We start from the raw sequence: 21,424 nt of genomic DNA, 5'->3' as shown, positions 1-21,424 counted from the left end.
CACCAGGTGGTTGCCAAGTCCGTTGAGCTCCAAACCGAGGGCTGCTGCGCTGTTACCATCCGTTAGCTGCTTCTGACGGGAGTAGGGTGGATGGGAAGTTATGTTCTGGTTCTGGGGATAGTGAGGAAGGAGAGGGCATAAGTGGAACGAATGCCAGTATTTTTCAGCATAAATGACTGCCACGCCACTGAAGGCTTGTTTATAAGAAAGTGCAGGGAGAGGCAGGTTAGATGGGAGCGCTCCTGCGCAGCCGGGCCCCTGGGCCTGTTACTGTGCTGCCTGGAGGCATCAGCACACCCTTGATGATCCCCACTAGAAACCTCTGCAAGCCAAGGAGACTGAGCAATATTAATCCTCTTCCCTGAGTTGAAAAGAGGAGCAAAACATTCATTGCTTACTCCTGAAATAAGGTTCGTGATGGAACGTCAGGCCCCACAGACTAAGGGAAAGAGGACATTGAGGCAGTTCCCAGTTTTATCTTAGCACTTTCTTCCCCAGGTCTTCCCTGGACCTCCCTCAATAAAGACACACATTCAGGTTCAGAACCTTTGGATGTGGGCTACTGGAATTATCGGGATCATTTTCTGTTGCTGACTGGGCTTGGAGGTCCCCCATAAATGCAAATCAGCTTTTATGGATAAAGCCAGGAACTATTTGCCTTCGTTTTCTACACATTTGTGAAAGCTGCTTTCTTGGTACTTGCATGTTAAATATTGCCTCAATTAGTCCGGTGTGTTTGCTGTAATAATCACACACATCTCAAATGATACACTTGTGAGGACAGACTTTGTAAAGATGATTTATATGGGAAGGCCCAGTTTTGATAATTCAGGTTTAGAAAAAAGTTTCTGGTGCCAAATGTGGGCACTGAACTTTTAAAACAAGAGATCAGTAGGGTCCTACCAGGTAAGGTTGAATGTGAAATATTGCTGAAGGCAGTGTGAAATAAGAGGAAAAAGAACTTGTAATGAAACAGAATTTGGAATCTGAAATATGATGAAAGCTGAAATGATTGTGCTAAAAACCCAGCGCAGGCATGAAGTTGTGGTATAGAGAAAGAGCAGTGGGCTGGGGGTATGACTGTCTGGATTTGAATCCTTCCCTGGACAAGTCATTTAACCTCAGGTTGAAAAACAGGAATTTTAATAATACTTTCCCACTCAGCTCAAAGGCTATTTTTGAAGATAAGTAAGATAATGTGGGTAGAAATACTGTGTACACTGTGATTATACAGACATTCCAGTTATTGGACATATCCCTGGTCCCTCTGTCATGCCACTAAAGATCTTTGGTAGGTTACTGGGCCTGTCTCAGGGCGAAGCCTCCCATCTGTTAAACAAGGGGGTTGACCTGGTTAATTTTAACTGTCCCTCCTATTTCTCTGGAGCAGGCTGTTCTTGAAATCTGGCAGGCAGTATTCCTTGACTAACACTTAGCTGCCTGTGGCCCCCAGGCTATGGTATTTTCTTGCCTACCTTGCTCCCTCCCTCCTTCCATAGACAGCTCCATACAGGATACACATAGGAATTTGTTGTAGTTTCTGGTCTCAACTTCTAATGACCCTTGGCTTTTGTGTGCTTTGCAAGATTCTGTCTCCTCATACTTAATCTAATGAAACCTGTGAAATGGGTGGAGTACTCATTAGGAATTGACTCAGAGAGGATCATCTTTTTTTTTTTTTTTTTTTTTTTGAGATGGAGTTTCACTCTTGTTGCCCAGGCTGGAGTGCAATGGCATGATATCGGCTCACCCCAACTTCTGCCTCCAGGGTTCAAGTGATTCTCCTACCTCAGCCTCCTGAGTAGCTGGGATTACAGGCATGTGCTACCATGCGTAGCTAATTTTTTTGTATTTTTAGTAGAGATGGGGTTTCTCCATATTGGTCAGGTTTGGTCTCGAACTCCTGACTGCCGGTGATCCGCCCACCTCAGCCTCCCAAAGTGAGAGAGGATCATCTTTTAAGGTTTCAGGGGGAGTGAGTGGCAGACTCAGGGCCGGAAGGTTGCTATTCATATCCCCTGTTGGGGGACCTCAAGGTGGAGGGGGGCGTTTCTCTAACCCTGCAACAGCCTCTGCCTTCATGGAGGGTCGCCTTGGGTAGCCAGTGGCGCTTCTCAAGGGTGGATTGGCTCTATCCTTGCCTGTTCTTTTCAGGTATTTCCTTATCAAGTAGCTTCTGAGGAGGTGATCATGAGTTGGGGAAGGTTTGAGAGGTGCTTGGAGCAAGCCTTTGGGTTAGAACATTCTCCTGGTCCTATCCTAGCCACTTTCCAGGGTAGCCACACTGTCTTCCGTATTCACTCAGCTTCCTCTGACCCTGAGTCAGTTTCTCCTCCAGCAGGGGTTTCTGCTCTTTCTACGTCCCTTAGACTTGATAATTGAGTCATCCCTCCTCACTCCCATATTTCCAGAAGTGTCTTGGCTGCTGTTGATTCAGTTTCTGAAATACCTCACAGCTTTTGTCCCTCATGTCCATCCCCACTGCTACCTGCGTCAATTCTACTTCAGGACTTCATTTCCTTCTACCTAGCCATTGTGCAAACCTCCTGTCTCTCGGTGTCTGCCTCTGATCTATGCTAGGAGTCAAACAAACATGACTCTCTATATTACAAAGCTTTTAATAATACCTGCACCTAGTCATTCTCTGCAGCCTAAGATACAAGCTCTTCACTGTTTGGCCTATAAAGTTCTACCTTTGTCCCCTAATACTTGAGATTTCTACACCTGTGGTTGGTCAACTTGAACTCATCAGTTCTTTGGCTCTGTCCCATTATGTTTTCCAGCCCTTTTCTCACCTCTAAGTATTTGCACTTTTACCCCCAACCTGGAAAAAGTCTTTAGTATATTTCTCCTCACAGAAATAGTACACATCTTTGAAACCCAGTGCAATGCCATCTCCTTCATGATGTCGTTTCTGATCTTGCTAGTGGGACATGATGACTCCTGACTCTGAATTCCAAAGTAAACTTTGTTCTGCTCACATGATGCCTATCATACTCTCCCTTGTATTATGGTTACTGGGTTATTCGCATGCTTGTTTAACCCTCTCTGCTTCTAGACTCTTCATTACTTACGAAGAGTCTTATGTATCCCTAGATAGCCACTTAACACAGAGCCTCACTCTGAGGAGATGCAGAATAAATGTTTGCTGAATAGGTGAATGAATGATTGTGTTTTGGAATGGAGCTGGAGTACTGAGTACCAGGCAGTTTTTACACTTTTAAAGACAGCTATAAAATATTTGAAGATAACTATTTGGTTTCCAAACCCCCATTTGAAAGGAAATGTGAAGCCCTTCGTGTGTTCTTCATGTGGTGTGCTTCACTCTAGGGGCCTCCTTCTTTGGATTTTGTCCATTTGTCAGGAACTCTTATAAAATATGTAGTTCACATGTGAACACATGTCTAGATGTGTTTTTATCCATGCAGGACACATGTAGGACCATCCTTTCCCCTTAATTCTGGACCGTAGAGTCACATTGGTTTATAGAATTCCAGTGTCAGAAAAGTGTTGTTTGATTTTCCCCATCCTATCCCTTTCAGTTGTTGAAATATCTGCAACTTTTGCTGTACTGCTGTTTATATGTGGAGGTGCTGTCAAAGTAATGTGGACTATCTATGAATGCATCTGAAATTGCTCTAGGATTTTGATAGACAGGGCACATATGGCTCACACGGGGGCTTCCAATCACTGGAAACCCACAGTCATCAAGATGGTCCATGTCGCCGGGCACGGTGGCTCACACCTGTAATCCCAGCACTTTGGAAGGCTGAGGCAGGCAGATCACCTGAGGTCGGGAGTTCAGGCTGACCAACATGGAGAAACCCTGTCTCTACTAAAAATACAAAATTAGCCAGGCATGGTGATGCATGCCTGTAATGCCAGCTACTTGGGAGGCTGAAGCAGGAGAATCGCTTGAACCCGGGAGGCGGAGGTTGCAGTGAGCTGAGATCGCACCATTGCACTCCAGCCTAGGTGACAGAGCAAGATTCCATCTCTAAATAAATAAATAAATAAATAAAATTTAAAAAATGGTCCGTGTCAGTAACCCCCCATAGAGGTTTTGCATTTCCATCCTGGCTCACTTTCCACCTTGCTACCTCATATTAGAAGTGATTATTTTACATTTTGATCTTATCATTGTTCTAAAATGACTTCATATGTTTGGCTACATCCAATTACCTGTGAAGCAGAAAAGAATATCTTTTGAAACATTCCTTATATAATTGGAGATCGGATGGGTGGCTCTTTTGGTGACAGAGGCTCTAGGAAACTGATCTGTAACCCAGGTTGCTACTTCTGGGACACAGTCAGCATTGATAACATGCAGCCAGAAGAATACTAAACTGAGGAATTCAGCCCATGGCTCATTATTAAACAATGTTGTTAGCAGCTGAAATGTCTAGGGTCCATGCCTCAGCTGTTAGTACTGAAAGAAGAGTCTAATTAGAGTAGGGTGTCTGCTACTCAGGTGGGAATGTGCCCAGTGGGGATGGCTGGACATGTTCCCCCATCTGACTACACTTGGGCTGTTTTTCCATTAGGCTCTGTAGACTCTGTGCCTAGTGTTCACAGACTCTTCAAGGCCTACTAAAAATGTTTGAACCCTAAAAAAAATTGATCGACAAATTTAAAAGTGCAAAATAAAATTTAAGAAATGTTTAAATGTCTACAAAAGCTCTCTTGCCCTTAACATTTTGTTACATTTAAAAAGAAACAGTTGTGGAGTTGGAATTCCATTTCCAGAAATGGCAGTGCGAAGAGTCGCAATTCCTCAGTGAAGCAACCGTACTTGGTGAAAATTATTTTAAAAGCCAACCTTCTAAAGTCTCTGGAAGTTGTTTGAAGGGCATGCAGCAAATGAAAAAAAATACATTTATTCAAGAAAATCTACTAAATCTTGGTAAGAATAGTGAGTGTCCATGGTACCTGAGTATGACCTGCTCTCTTCTCATCCTTCCCAGCTCCACTCTCTCAGCTTTCAGTGAAGGGATATAGTCCCTTGCCAGGAGGGGCAGGTGTCCAGCATTTCTCTTCTCTAACTCCAAGTTACTGAGGCCAAGTTCCTGGAGAGCCTCCAGCTGACAGGTCAGGGTCTACTTCCTTCCACCTAGCCCCCATTCATAGGACAGAAGCTTTATCCCAGGTGCAGCAGGCTGAGAATACTGAGAACTGGTTGCTTTTGCCCCAGCTCCCTCATAAAATGGAGGTTCAACATTGAGAGAGGCAAGCCAAGACCAGTCTACTACCCTGGCCGAGATTTTGCCTAGAAGTAGAGACAGTCTGGAAGAATAGAAGGTTTGAAGTTCTCCCCAAAATAACTGACTTTAGCTAAAACAGAGTATGGGAAAGCTCAAGTCTAAAGGCATTCTTGAATACAATGGAGATTTTGAGAGCAAGAAATTAAGAGGAGCCTGGTAGCTTTGTGAAAGCAACAAGCTAAACTATAGGCCACCTTGTTTATCAGAGACTCTGAACCAGGGAAAGAGGCAGCTAAGAAGAACCTTACTAGAATTATAAGGAACCTAAAGATTGGCCTCAAAAAATATCTTTGCCTGAATTTAATTGAATAAGACTGGAGCAACTTTATGCCCCAGGGCATTGTTGAAAACCATAGAGCCAACAGTAGGTAGGTGGAGTTGAACAGCTGAGTATGATATCAACAAAGGCAGACAGCAGAGAGATCCGAAAGGGAGACAGGCAGTACAACTCTGTTAAACCCACACAGACGATGGGCACAACAAAAGCAACACTGTCTGAGGAGGGACATGAGTGTCTTTACACTTCAAGGGAAATATACTTCATTAAAACAGTCAAGCTATGTCACTAAACAAGCAAACAAACAAAAACAAGCCCCAGAGATGGGGAGAAGAGGAATCGGTATTCGTGGTTGCTATAGTATATTACCTCAAATGTCCAGTTTTTAATCAAAACTTATGAGACCTTCAAACAAACAGGAAAGTGTGACTCTTAAATAAACAAAAAGCAGGCATCAGAAACTGCCTGTGAGAAAGCCCAGATGTCAGATTTAGCAAAAACTTCAATACAGCCACAATAAATATGTTCAAACAGGTCAGGTGTGGTGGCTTATACCTGCAATCCCAGACCCAGGCAGGAGGATCGCTTGAGGCCAGGAGTTCAAGACCAACCAGAGCAACATAGTAAAACCTTGTCTCTATAAAAAACTAAAATAACTGAAATTAAAAATTTACTAGAGAATCTTAACAGTGGATTGGAACTGGAAGAACAAAGACTCAAGGAACTGAAGATAGACTGATAGAGATTATGCAATCTGAAGAAGAAAGAAAAATGAATAGAGTCTTAGAAAAATGTGAGATACTATTAAGTGCACCAATATACATGAAATGTAAAGAGAGGAGCTAGAGGAGGAGCAGAAAAAGTATCAGAAGAAATAATGATTTAAAAAATTCCCCAGATTGATGAAAAACATTGTACATCAAAGAAGCTCAATGATGTTCAAGTAGGATGAAGGCAAAGAGATCCACACCCAAACACATTATTGTAAAAATGCTGAAAGTGAAGGATGAGACAATTTTGAAAGAAGAGAAAAATGACTCATCACATACAAAGAAACTTTAATAAGGGTAACAACCAACTCTCATCAGAAACGATAGATGCCAGAAAGCAGTGGTGTGACATTTTCAGAGTGCTAAAGAAAGAAAATTGTCAACTAAGAATCTTATATTCAGCAAAACTATCTGATATAGTTTGACTCTGTGTCCATACCCAAATCTCACCTTGAATTGTAATCCCCACATGTTAAGGGAGGGACCTGTTTGGGGGGTGATCAGATAATGGGAGTGGTTTTCCCCAGGCTATTCTTTTGACAGTGAGGGAGCTCTCACAGGGTCTGATGGTTTTAAAAGTGGCAGTTTCCCCTGCATGAGCACTCTCTCTCCTGCTGCCTTGTGAAGACGTGCCTTGCTTCCCCTTTGCCTTGTGTCATCATTATAAGTCTCCTGAGGCTTCCCCAGCCAGGTGAAACTGTGAGTCAGTTAAACTTCTTTCCTTTATAAATTACACCATCTTAGGTTGTATCTTTTTTCTTTTTTTGAGACGGAGTCTTGCTCTGTCACCCAGGATCACTGCAACCTCCCCCTCCTGGGGTTCAAGTGATTCTTCTGCCTCAGCCTCCCAATTAGCTGGGATTACAGGTGCCTGCCACAACACCCAGCTAATTTTTGTATTTTAGTAGAGACAGAGTTTCACCATATTGGTCAGGCTGGTCTTGAACTCCTGACCTTGTGATCCACCCACCTTGGCCTCCCAAAGTGCTGGGATTACAGGCATGAGCCACTGCGCCTGGCGAGGTTGTATCTTCATAGCAGTGTGAAAACAGACTAATACAGAGAATTGGTACTAAGAGTGGGGGTGCTGCTGTAAAGATAACCTGAAAATGTGGAAGTGACATTGGAATTGGGTAACAGGCAGAGGTTGGAACAATTTGGAGGACTCCAAAGAAGAGAGGAAGATGTGGGAAAGTTTGGAACTTCCTAGAGACTTGTTGAATGGTTTTGACAAAATTGTTGATAATGATATGCACAATGAAGTCCAGGCTGAGGTGGTCTCAGATGGAGATGAGGAACTTATTGGGAACTGGAGTAAAGGTCACTCATGCTATGCTTTAGCAAAGAAACTGGTGGCATTTTGCTCCTGACCTAGAGATCTGTGGAACTTTGAACTTGAGAGAGATTATTTAGGGTATATGGCAGAAGAAATTTCTAAGCAGCGAAGCATTCTTTTTCTTTTTCTTTCTTTTTTTTTTTTCTTTTTTCTGAGACAGAGTCTCATTCTGTTACCCAGGCTGGTATGCAGTGGGATGATCTCAGCTCACTGCAGCCTCTGCCCACCAGATTCAAGTGATTCTCATGTCTCAGCCTCCCGAGTAGCTGGGACTACAGGTGCATGCCACCATGGCTAGCTAATTTTTGTAATTTTAGTAGAGATGAGGTTTCACCATGTTGGTCAGGCTGGTCCTAAACTTCTGACCTCAAATGATGCACTCACCTTGGCCTCCCAAAGTGCTGGGATTATAGGCATGAACCACCATGCCCGGCCACAGTGAAGCATTCAAGGCTTACTCTGAAAGTGTTCAGTTATATGCTTTCACAAAGAGATGGTTTGAAATTGGAATTTATGTTGAAAAGGGAAGCAGAGCATAAAGGTTTGGAAATTTTGCAGCCTACCTGACATGTGGTGGAAAAGAAAAACCCATTTTCTGGGGAGGAATTCAAGCTGGCTGCAGAGATTTGCATAAGTAATGAGGAGCTGAATGTTAATACCCAAGACAATGGGGAAAATGTCTCCAGGGCATGTCAGAGACCTTCATGGCAGCCCCTCCCATCACAGTCCCAGAGGCCTAGGAGGAAAAGATGGTTGTATGTGCCAGGCCCAGGGGTCCAGTGCTCTGTGTAGCCTTGCGACATGGTGTCCTGCATCCCAGTCACTCCAGCTGCAGCTGTGGCTAAAAGGGGCCAAGGTACAGCTCAGGCCATTGCTTCAGAGGGTGCAAACCCCAGGCTTTGGCAGCTTCCATGTGGTGTTGAGCCTGTAGGTGCACAGAACAAGAGGTGAAGTTTGGGAAACTTCCTGTATTTCAGAGGATGTATGGAAATGCCTGGATGTCCAGGCAGAAGTCTGCTGCAGGGGCAGAGCCCTCATGGAGAACCTCTGCTAGGGCAGTGTGGAGGAAAAATAGAGTCCCCACTGGGGAACTGCCTAGTGAAGCTGTGAGGAGAGGGCCGTCATCCTCCAGACTCCAGAATGATAGATCCACCGACAGCTTGCACTGTGTGCCCGGAAAAGCTGCCGGCACTCAACACAAGCCTGTGAAAGCAGCTGCGGTGGCTGTACCCTGCAGATCCACAGGGATAGAGATGCCCAAGGCCTTGGGAGCCCATCCCTTACATCAGTTTACCCTGGATATGAGACATGAAGTCAAAGGAGATCATTTTGGAGCTTTAATATTTAATGACTGTCCTATTGGATTTCAGACTTACGTGAGGCCTGTAGCCCCTTTGTTTTCGCCAGTGTCTCTAATTTGGAATGGGAACATTTACCCAATGTGTGCACCATCCTTGTATCTTGCAAGTAACTAATTTGCTTTTGATTTTACAGGCTTATAGGCAGCAGGGACTTGCTTTGTCTCAGATAAGACTTTGGACTTGTACTTTTGAGTTAATGCTAAAATGAGTTAAGACTTTGGGGGACTATTGGGAAGGCATGATTGGTTTTGAAGTGTGAAAAGGACATGAGATTTGGGAGGAGCCAGGGGTGGAATAATATGGTTTGGCTCTGTGTCCCCATCCAAATTTCATCTTGAATTGGAATCCCCACATGTTGAGGGAAGGAACTGGTAGGAGGTGATTGGATCATGGGGTGGTTTTTCCATGCTGTTCTCATGATAGTGAGGGAGTTCTCACAAGATCTGACAGTTTTATTTATTAACTTAATTTTTTGAGATGGAGTCTCACTCTGTCACCCAGGCTGTAGTGGAGTGGCACGATCTCAGCTTACCACAACCTCTGCCTCCTGGGTCCAAGTGATTCTCCTGCCTCAGCTTCCCAAGTAGCTGGGACTATAGGTGTGCACCACCACACCCAGCAAATTTTTGTATTTTTAGTACAGACGGGGTTTTGCCATGCTGGTCAGGCTGGTCTCGAACTCCTGACCTCAGGTGATCTGCCTATCTCAGCCTCTCAGAGTGCTGAGATTACAGGCCTGGCCACAAGATTTGATGTTTTTTTTTTTTTTTTTTTTTTTGAGACGGAATCTGGCTCTGTCACCCAAGCTGGAGTGCACTGGCCAGATCTCAGCTCACTGCAAACTCCGCCTCCTGGGTTCACACCATTCTCCTGCCTCAGCCTCCCGAGTAGCTGGGACTACAGGCGCCCGCCACCTCGCCCGGCTAGTTTTTTGTATTTTTTAGTAGAGACGGGGTTTCACCGTGTTAGTCAGGATGGTCTCGATCTCCTGACCTTGTGATCCACCCGCCTCGGCCTCCCAAAGTGCTGGGATTACATTTGATGGTTTTAATAGTGGCAGTTTCCACTGCACACTCTCTCTTTCCTGCCACCTTGTAAACATATGCTTTGCTTCCCTTTCACCTTCCACTATGATTGTGGGTTTGCTGAGGCCTCCCTAGCCATGTGGAACTGTGAGTAAATTTAACCTCTTTCCTTTATAAATTATCCAGTTTCAGGTAGTATCTTTATAGCAATGTGAAAATGGACTAATGCAGTATCTTTAAGAAATGTAGGCAAAATAAAGACATTCCTGGATAAACAAAAACAGATAAGTAGTTGCTAACAGATCCACCTTTTAAGAAATACTAAAGGAAGTTATTCAGGCTGAAAGCAAGTGACCCCAGGTGATAATTCAAATCTATATGGAAAACAAAGCATCAGTAAAGGTAATTATGTGATTATGAAAGACACTGTAAATGCATATTTCTTCTTTGTTCTTGTAACTGATTTAAAAAGCAATTATGTTAGATAAAAGTACAGGTGGTCCCCAGCTTACAATGATTCAACTTACAAATTTTTGACTGTACAATGAGTTTATCAGGATGTAACTTCATCATAAGTTGAAGAGCTTCTTACAACTTATGATGGGGTTACAGTTTCTACTGAATGAATACAGCCATCTCTTGGTATCCAAGGGGGATTGGTTCCAGTAACCCCCAGTGCATACCAAAATCTTTGGTTGCTCAAGTCCCTTTTATAAAATGATATAAATGGTTAACCTATGCACATCCTCTTGTATACTTTAAATGATCTCTAAATTACCTTTCTTTCTTTTTTTTTTTTTTTGAGACAGAGTCTCACTCTGTTGTCCGGCTGGAATGTAGTGATGTGGCGCGATCATGGCTCACTGCAGCCTCTGACTCCCTGGTTCAAATGATTCTCCTGCCTCAGCCTCCCGAGTAGCTGGGATTACAGGCACGCACTACTACGCCCAGCTAAATTTTTTTTTTAATTTTTAGTAGAGATGGGTTTCACCATGTTGGTCAGGATAGTCTCCATCTCCTGACCTCAAGGTCTGCGCGCCTCAGCCTCCCAAAGTGCTAGGATTACAGGCGTGACCCACCACTCCCAGCCTGATTTCTAAATTACTTATAATACTTAATACAATATACATGCTATGTAAATAGTTGCTGTACTTTATATTTAGAATTTGTATTTTTTATTGTTGTATTGTTTTTTATTTCTTTGAATAGTTTTGATCTGCAGTTGGTTGAATTCATGGATACAGAGCCCACAGATACAGAGGGCCAACTATATTGCTTTTGCAGCATTATAAAGTTGAAAAATCATAAATCAAGCCATCATAAATTAGGGATTGTCTGCTGTGTTGCCAGCATTAAGTGCATTTTTGACTTACAATTATTTTGGCCTATGATGGCTTTATCAAGACATAACCCCATTGTAAGTTGAGGAGCATCTGCATATAATGTACTGTTGGGTCTATAATATTCAGTAACATCATATATTTAATGAGCACAGGGGAAGTGGGTAGGAGAAAGCTGCATTTGGAATAAAGAAATTACTCCAGAGGGTAGCTCAAATCCATAGGAACAAATGAAGAGAACCAGGAATAGTAAATGAGGTTAATATTACAAACTATATAAATATACACTGTTCTCCTTTCTTGTCTCAGATCCTATAATAAACATAAAATTATATAACATACTAATTATAACAATGTATTGTTGGATTTATAACATACGTAGATATACTATATATAACAACAGCAAAGTGGGAAGAGGGATTAGCACTATATAGAAGTAACATTTCTGTGTTTCAGGTTTAATTAAGTTAGTATAAATCTGAAGTAGATTTTGATAAGATGTATATGATAAACTGTAGAATAACCACTAACAAAATAACTTAAATATATAATGAAAATATTATCAAAGGAATTAAAATGCTACACTAGAATTTTTTTTTTTTTTTTGAGATGGACTCTCACTCTGTCGCCCAGACTGGAGTGCAGTGGCCGGATCTCAGCTCCCTGCAAGCTCCGCCTCCCGGGTTTACGCCATTCTCCTGCCTCAGCCTCCCGAGTAGCTGGGACTACAAGCGCCCGCCACCTCGCCCGGCTAGTTTTTTGTATTTTTTAGTAGAGACGGGGTTTCACCGGGTTAGCCAGGATGGTCTCGATCTCCTGACCTTGTGATCCGCCCTTCTCGGCCTCCCAAAGTGCTGGGATTACAGGCTTGAGCCACCGCGCCCAGCCTAGAAATTTTTATTTAATGCAAAAGAAAGCAGTAAATGAAAAAAATTGAGATACAGAGAAAACAAAACTTAAAATGACAGACGTGGATCCCACTATATCGATAATATTAAGTGCAAATGGATAAATGATCCAGTTGAAAGGCAGAAATCGTCAGGCTAGATTTGAAAAATAAGAGCCAACTATATGGTGTCTCCTGGAAACACACTTTATATTCAAAGATACAATTAGTATATTCAAAGGTATATAAAAGTAAAAGGATGGGAAAAGATGTATGATACAAATTGTAACTATACATGATGATGTATGTTATAATGATGATAGTAATATCAGATAAAGTAGACTTAAAAAAAGTCACTGGAGATAAACAAGGATATTTTATAGTGACAAAAGGGTGAATCTATCAGCAAGATATAATAATTACAAACACCTAAAAACAGAGCTCCAAAACACATGAAGCAAACACTGACAGAATTGAAAGGAGACATAGAAAATTCAACTATTGGCTGACTGTGGTGGCTGACACCTGTAATCCCAGCACTTTGGGAGGCCGAGGTGGGTGGATCACTTGAGGTCGGGAGTTTGAGACCAGCCTGGCCAACATGGTGAAACCCTGTCTCTACTAAAAATACAAAAATTAGTCTGGTGTGGTGGTGGGCACCTGTAATCCCAGCTACTCGAGAGGCTGAGGCAGGAGAATCGGTTGAACCCGGGAGGCAAAGGTCACAATGAGCAGAGACTGCACCACGGCACTCCAGCCTGGGCAACAGAATGAGACTCCGTCTCAACAACAACAAAAAATTCAATTCAACTATTAAATATAATAGTTGGAAACTTCAGTATGTCACTTTCAGTAATGTGTAGAACCAACAGGCAGAAGATCAACAAGGAAATGGAAAACCTATACAACACTATAAATCAACCAGGCCCAACACAGAATACTCCATTCAGCGACAGCAGAATATACATTTGGAACATTCTCAAGTGTTCCAAGGAACATGGAACATTCTCCAGGACAGACCATATTCTAGACTCTAAAACAGCCTCAATAAATGTAAAATGATTGAAATTATACAAAATGTGTTCTTTAATCAATATGGAATGAAATTAGAAATCAACAACAGAAGGAAATGTGAAAAATTCACAAAAATGTGAAAGTTAAGTAGCATGCATATAAAGAGCAATGAGTCAAGAACTCATAAGGGAAATACTTTAAGATGAGTGAGAATCAAGACACAACATACTCAGACTTAGAGGTTGCAATGGGAGCAGTGCTGAGAGAGAAATTTATAGCTGCAAATGCTTACATTAAAAAAGAAGAAAGATCTCAAATCAATAACCCAATCTTCCACATTTAAGACACTAGCCGGGCGCGGTGGCTCACACCTGTAATCCCAGCACTTTGGGAGGCCAAGGTGGGCAGATCACAAGGTGAGGAGATCGAGACCATCCTGGCTAACATGGTGAAACCCCGTCTCTATTAAAAAATACAAAAAATTAGCCAGGTGTGGTGGCGAGTGCCTGAAGTCCCAGCTACTCTGGAGGCTGAGGCAGGAGAGTGGTGTGAACCCTGGAGGCGGAGCTTGCAGTGAGCTGAGATTGTGCCACTGCACTCCAGCCTGCGTGACAGAGCGAGACTCCATCTCAAAAAAAAAAAAAAAAAAAAAAAGACACTAGGAAAAGAAGAGCAACCTAAATATAAAGTAGGAGGAAGAAAATAGTGACGATTAGAGGAAATTAATGAAATGTAGAATAGAAAAGCAATACAGAAAATCAACAAAATCAGAAATTGATTAATTGAAAAAATGAACAGAATTGATAAACCTTTAGCTACAGAGTAACAAGAGAAAAAAGAGAAGACTTAAATGACTTGAATGAAAGAGGGGCATTTCTATCATCCTTACATAAGTAAAAAGACTTGTAAAGGAATAATGTGGATAACTATATGCCGACAAATAAGATAACCTAGATGAAATGGACAAATTCCTAAAACTATACAAACTACCAAAAATGACTCAAGAAATAGAAAATCTGAATAGACTTATAACAAGTAATTTTTTAAAAAAAACTTTAAAACTAGTAATTTTTTGAAAACTTACCCACCCACACAAAAAAGTTCAGAACCAGATGGCTTCACTGGTGAATTCTACTAGCCGTTTAAAGAAGAATTAGTACCAATTGTTCACAAACTCTTCCGAAAAATAGAAGAAGTGAGAATACTCCACAACTCATTTTATGAGGTCAGTATCACCCTAATACCAAAACTAGAGAAAAATGCAACAGAAAAGCAAACTATGGGCTAAATCTCTTATGAATATACAGTTGACCCTTGAACAACATAGTTTTGAACTGTACAGGTCCACTTATACATGAGTTTTCTTTCTCCTCTGCCACCCAGAGATAGCAAGACCAACCCTCCTCTTCTTCCTCCTCCTCAGCCCACTTAAGGTGAAGACAAGGAGGGTAAGACCTTTATGGCGATCCACTTACACTTAATGAATAGTAAATATATTTGTAAGGGATAATTGGAAGGACAGCCGAGGAAGGAATGAGGCCAATAGACCCAAGTTCAGGCAAGCTGATTTATTGTCAGTCCTGCCGGGCTACCTCCTGACAAAAGCAGAGGAGGCAGCCCCACTTATAGACTACAGCAGGGCTTTGCAGGGCCAGGAACTGGGCCAGAGTAGGGGAGCTGAGTCGGGGGTGCAGGCGTCTTGACCGCATCCTGGAGATGTTTTTGCCAGCTTTGTTTTGCGAGGTGAGCAGACATGTTAACTGCATCCTGTAACTGCTTGGACAGTTACTGGAGGGGTCACTGATGGAGGGGGCGCAGTTTGTCTTTAGCCCTGAGGGACCTATGCGGAGGTCACAAAGGACTGCATTGTAAGACCCATGGGAAGGGAGGGAAATAGCCTGGTTGGGGTGACCCTAACAATATTTTCCCTTATGATTTTCTTAAAACATTTTCTTTTCTCTAGGTTTATTATAAGAATACAGTTTATAATACATATAACATACAAAATTTGTGTTAATCAACTGTTAATGTTATTGGTAAGGCTTCCAGTCAACAGTAGGCATTAGTAGTTAAGTTTTGGGGGAGCCAAAAGTTATACAGGTATTTTGAACTTTGAGGGATTTTGGCACCCCAGCTCCCACATTGTTCAAAGGTCAACTATAGACACAAAAAGCCTCAACAAAGTTCTGGCACCAAATCCAGCAACATACAAAAAAGATTATACACCATGATCAAGTGGGATTTTTCCTAGGAATTTAAGATTGGTTTAACATCCAAAAATCAATCAATATAATACATTTATCAATAGAATAAAGGGGAAAACCCACATAAGCATCTCAGTAGAGGCAGAAAGGTCATTTGACAAGATTCAACACCCTATCTTGATAAAAAACAAACACTTCTAGGAGTAGAAGGAAGTTTCCTCAACCTGATAAAGGGTGTTTATGAAAAGCCCACAGTTAACATCATAGTTAGTGTTGAATGACTGAATGCTTTCCCCCAAAGATCAGGAACAAGACAAGGATGTCCATCCTCACCACTTCTATTCAACATTGTACTGGATGTTCTAGCCAGAGCAGTCAGGCAAAAAAAAAAAAAAAAAAAAAAGAAGAAAGAAAAGACATACAGATTGGAAAGGGAGTAAAACTATCTGTATTTGCAGATGACATGATCTTGTATATAGAAAATCCTAAGGAGTCCACTAAAAATACTATTAGAGAAAGCCAGGCATGGTGGCTCATGCCTGTAATCCCAGCACTTTGGGAGCCTGAGGTGGGTGGATCACTTGAGGTCAGGAGTTGGAGACCAGGCTGGCCAAGACTGTGAAACCCCACCTCTACTAAAAATACAAAAATCAGCTGGACTTGGTGGCTGGTGGTTGCCTGTAATCCCGGCTACTCAGGAGGCTGAGGCAGGAGAATTGCTTTAACCTGGGAGGTGGAGGTTGCAGTGAGCTGAGATCGCACCACTGCACTCCAGCCTGGATGACAGAGTGAGACTCCGTCTCAAACAACAACAACAACAACCAAACAAACAAACACAATTAGAGAAGAACCTACAAGTAGCTGTGAATTCCCTTTGCAGTGAGTCCTAGGGGCTCAAGTAGCTGTGAATTCCCTTTGCAGTGACTCCTAGGGGCTCAGTATGCTCCCATTAGTCTAGTCTCACTCAGTCTTATACAATTAATTTAAAACTTTTAGGTGATTGCTTCTTATTTGCTTATATGCATTTAAGAAAAGTTATGATTTTGTAGTTTATCTGTGTTTTTTTTTTTTTTTTGGTCGTTGTTGTTAGGGTAGTATTGAGCCTCCTTCTAGCATTCTGGCTTCTAGTGGAAGCAGAATATCATCTTGGCTTTTTAACCTTCTGTGCATTTCACAGAGAAAACATAATTCATGTATACAGCCTTCCTTCATCATGGCATTTTCCAGCATGTTACAGTGTTTGCCATACTACGACCTTTGCAAGCTATACCAGAAAACTGGGTCTCAAAGTTTTTCTCTGTGTTTAGCCAGATGTCAAGGATCTTGAATGTTAAACAACTGTAGTTCATTTTCAAGGATGCTAAGCTTGATGAAAATACTTCCTATCATTTGTTATCCAGGAACCAACTAAGGCAAGGACCTCTGATGTCAGGGAGTCTGGGTAGCTGGCCTCTTATCAGGGCTTCCTGTACTTCTCAGCTATGGCCACAGGCCATCCTTTGTGCTCCAAAAGCTCATGTGTGTTCCTTATAAAAAAAAAAAATGCTTCAAGTAGCCTAACATTTCTGCAAAAAAATTACACTTAATTAACATAGCTAATTTAAAAATCTTTGCCAGATACTTGAAATCATTGAGGATCAAAATGGAAATGGTCCTGCTTGTTTTGGAATTTTTCTTTGAAGGATGAGGCTGTTATCACATTGGCTTCCCTTTGGGTGTTAGTGAATATGACCCAGCCAGAGGACCTCTGAGCTCAAATCTGGCACCATGGGTCAGCTCTTCCCAAATGAGTGTAAGTGCCCTTTCTGCTTATTGTGAGAAATGGGGATTGATTGATTTTAATGAGTCTGAAAAGGAAAACTATCTCGTTGTCATGGACTTGTGAAATTAAAGCACTTAGTTCATATTGACAGGCAATAATTATTATAATAAACTTAAGAGATTTTGGAATTTAACACACTGACATTACCAAAGACATGCATATTTAATTCAAATTAACAAAGCCAAAAAAAAAAAGCTCCTTTTGGAGCATCTTGCTGGTAAGTGGCAGGACCAGGATTTGAACTCAGGTGGTCTTGGCTTCAGAGTCTGAGCTCCTGACCACTGCTATTCCATGCTGAGTGCTCTCCAGGCTATGGAGTATCTCACAGAACCTCAGAGCAGGAGGTCCCCCTGGGGCTCATCAGCAAGGTGTACAGTCAGGAGCTAAGACAGCTGTTCTCTCTCTGGTGTCATCTGGTCACTGTGCTCTGCTTCCCTCCTGTGTCTATACCATTCTTCTGCCTTTCTATGCAGATCAGCTCTTTATTCACCTGTGGATTTAGAGGGTGGCTGGGTGTTGGCATGGGGGTAGAAGTCCTCAGGGAAGAGGGCTTTGAGGTGAACAGTCACTCTAAAACAAGTCTAATAACCTGGGAAGTGCTGGCCTTATGCTTTCAACTTTTAGAATCATTAAGAATGTAAAATACTTAGGCAGTTTCATGGGCTGGCTCTGGGAAAAATAGGAACCTTGCCCTATATTCAGTGTGCCACCTCCCCTATGTGACTACCTAGGTGCTCAGGCACCATAACTATACTAAGATGTCACTGGTCAATGAACGGATGGTATTTAGACAGCACCCACCACAGCGAAGGCACTGGGCCAGGCATATGGCCCACAAGCTGTCATGGGGAGAGAATTATGGGGAATCTGAGGGCCTGAGCTCTTAACACCAGCTGAGTCACCCATGGGTCCCTGCTTTATCCAGATAACAAAGGATCTGAGGGGTTTGGAGAGGACGCTTGTAGGCCACTGGACTGGAGGGGAGTTCAAGGCCCAATCTGATAGGTATATTAAGAAAGACTGCAGAAAGTCATAAGTTGATGCTTGATCAATTGCCAGTATAGATAGTGCTGTGAGAGTTTGGAGGCAGAAGTTATTGTGAGCTTCAGTGATTGGAGAAAGCTTCATATGAGATGTGACTTGAGCTGATCTTGAAGGAAGGAAAAGATTTAGGTAGATGCAGGGGGAAAGCTATTTAATTGGCAAGATAAAGGGAACAGCCACTTTTAGAAATTGCATTGATCTTGCTGCACTAGTTGTCCAATTTACTGTAGTCTCTGCCTAGGCCTCCATGGTCAATAACCCTTCCCTGGACAACAAAGCTCAACAGTGAGCTTTGCCTTGAAAGAAAGAATAACCTCAAGCTTGAAGGCAGATCTGTGGTGTCTCATTGTTTTTCCTTCCTCATATAGATCCTTTTCTAGGAGTAAGAGATTGGAAACGCTAGAGGATATGGAAATAACATTTAAAATGATGTTATTGGCTGGGTGCGGTGGCTCACGCTTGTAATCCTAGCACTTTGGGAAGCCAAGGTGGGTGGATAACCTGAGGTTAAGAGTTTGAGACCAGCCTGACCAACATGGTGAAACCTCGAGTCTCTACTAAAAAATACAAAAATTAGCCAGGCATGGTGGTGGACACCTGTAATCGCAGCTACTCAGGAGACTGAGGCAGGAGAATCACTTGAACCCAGGAAGTGGAGGTTGCAGTGAGCCAAGATCGCACCATCGCACTCCAGCCTGGGCAACAGAGCAAAAACTCCATCTCAAAAAAAAAAAAAGATGTTATTTTAGCTACCATTTATTTCCTGCCTTTTAGTGTCACAAGTTGTGCTTTTTAAATGTACATTGTTTATTTAATTAAGTTTAATGGTAAGTGCAGTCTATTTATATGGAGGAGAAATTTGAGGCTTAAGCAGGTTAGGAAGCTTGCCCAAGGTCATAGCAAGAGGAAACGTCAGAATCGAAAGTCAGGTCTGGCTGGCTTCAAGGCCTTTGAATGCTCATATTTGGTTTAATTTCACCTGACAAAGTGATATATAAACCAGCAAATGACAGAAGTGCTATTACTGAGTTTTGAAAAATCTTTTGAAAAAATTGAATAGAAAATGAAAGCATTAATCCCTGAATATAAGTATTTTATGAGTCCCTCAAAAAGTTGACTTGTTAATAGTCACTTTCTTCCAAAGAAAAACTGTTAACTAAAGCTAGAGGATTTACTCTGTAGTCTTTAAACATGCAGAAGTAATAAATACATAATTCTTAAATAAGGATAAGCCTGTTAAGGAAGAAATGTTTAGGACTGTTGCCTAATTGCACTTCCCATGCTAAGCACTAGAGTCTTAAGCAAAAAGTCTAATAATCTAATAAAGTTATAACCTCTCATTATCATGGCAAGGTGGCAGCACCACTAGGCACTTTTATTTAGTATAGAAGACTCTTTGTATTTAGAGGACTTTACTATGAGGGGGTTGTAAGTACAAACGGTATGCATGTGGACAAACTACAGGTGTTCAAAATGTTTGAGCACAGAGGCTTAGAAGAGTTGCCTCTGGATTTCTTTGTTCAGTTATCTGAGCTTAGCCCCTGTCCAGCCCAGGTTTTGGATTATGTGTCTGTTTTTTTCTACCTATTGTCAGATCAGTTCACATTCATTTTAGCTTTCTCTTTCTATACCCTGGGAAGCTAGAATTAATTAAATTGCTGCGGGGAAGGAGGTCCTTCAGCCTGTTTCTCCTCTTTAATCCCCAATTTAGGACTAACCACGGCCGGGCGTGGTGGCTTACGCCTGTAATCCCAGCACTTTGGGAGGCCGAGGCGGGTGGATTGCGAGGTCAGGAGATGGAGACCATCCTGGCTAACACGATGAAACCCCATCTCTACTAAAAATACAAAAAATTAGCCCGACATGGTGGCGGGCGCCTGTAGTCCCAGCTACTTGGGAGGCTGAGGCAGGAGAATGGCGTGAACCTGGGAGGCAGAGCTTGCAGTGAGCCGAGATGGCACCACCGCACTCCAACCTGGGAGACAGAGCGAGACTGAGTCACAAAAAAAAAAAAAAAAAAAAGACTAACCACATTTCCTAAAGGCCTGTGGGAACTGGGCACTGGGCCAGGGCTGAGGATGGGGTATGAAGGAGTGGGGATAACCCCTGCCCATGGCCATAGGCCTCTGAGGGCCAGAACCAGGCCACCGCCTTCACTGCTGCAGCTGCAGCATCCTGCACAGCTCCTCAGGTAGGGGCCCTGGAGGAATGAATGAATGAATGAATGTCCTTCTGGAGCCTGCAGTCTAATGGAGAGGTAGATGTTAAGCAAACATAAGACAGTATTTAGGCAAAGTCAGCCATCATTCCTAGGTCACTGGTGGAGTCCCAAGCCTCCCAGGTTCTCTTTCATCATTGGGCTGATCTTGTGGTCTCCTGGCCTCTCTGCTCTGGGCTCCAGTTTTCATTGACTGCCTTTCTTTTGCACTTGGTTGGTTCAGTTGTGCAATCCAGCTCTTTCTCCCAGTGTCTCAAAAATCATGCACACGGAAGATGGGGGGTTGCAAGGTAATTTTCCAAAGGTGGGAGAGCAAACAGAGCAAACAGAGCCTGTGTCTAGCAACATAGACACTTTGAAATGGAGCCGGAGGCATCTTTGTGTTGAAAGTGTCCTCTGGCCACCCTAGCACCTCAGGGTTTCACAGCCCTTACCCTCACCAATTTACTGGCACCTCCCATACCCCATAGCACCTTTCTCTTTCCTCTTTTTTCTCCCCCACCAAGAAGAGGATTTGGTGCAGGACCTAGACTAGAATGACAGGCCTAATGAACTCTTGCATTCTCAGCCTCCTATTCTTCATTCCATTTTATTTCTATTGCAGTGTTTATACCTCTAGCCTTGCTTGCAAAGGAGGAACAAGCCTGCAGGCTATGAAATGGGATTTTAGACCTTGACATATGGTGCAGAAATGAGAAGGAAAATTCCACTACACAAACCTCATATGTGAGGTGGCCATTTTCTCCCTCAGTGCCTTGGGAAAACTGACCCAGATTTTAAAAAGAAAGATCATGTTTTCTGGTCATTTGCTCTGGGCTTTGCAGTAGAATCTAAAAAATAAGCAGAAGAAAGAGGGAGGAGAATGA

The 21,424-nt window shown here is 42.6% G+C and overlaps 1 protein-coding gene across 3 annotated transcripts in view; it reads left to right on the top strand.

Moving 5' to 3' along the window:
- MCF2L2 (MCF.2 cell line derived transforming sequence-like 2) overlaps nt 1-21,424 on the top strand; it is a 252,757-nt gene that overhangs the window by 992 nt on the left and 230,341 nt on the right. The window lies entirely within an intron of this gene.

The sequence above is a fragment of the Trachypithecus francoisi genome, unplaced genomic scaffold, assembly GCF_009764315.1.
Source record: "Trachypithecus francoisi isolate TF-2019V2 unplaced genomic scaffold, Tfra_2.0 Lachesis_group0, whole genome shotgun sequence".
NCBI classification, from domain to species: domain Eukaryota; kingdom Metazoa; phylum Chordata; class Mammalia; order Primates; family Cercopithecidae; genus Trachypithecus; species Trachypithecus francoisi.
The sequence above is the reverse complement of the archived record's forward strand: the minus strand, read 5'-3'. Positions and strand labels throughout refer to the sequence as shown.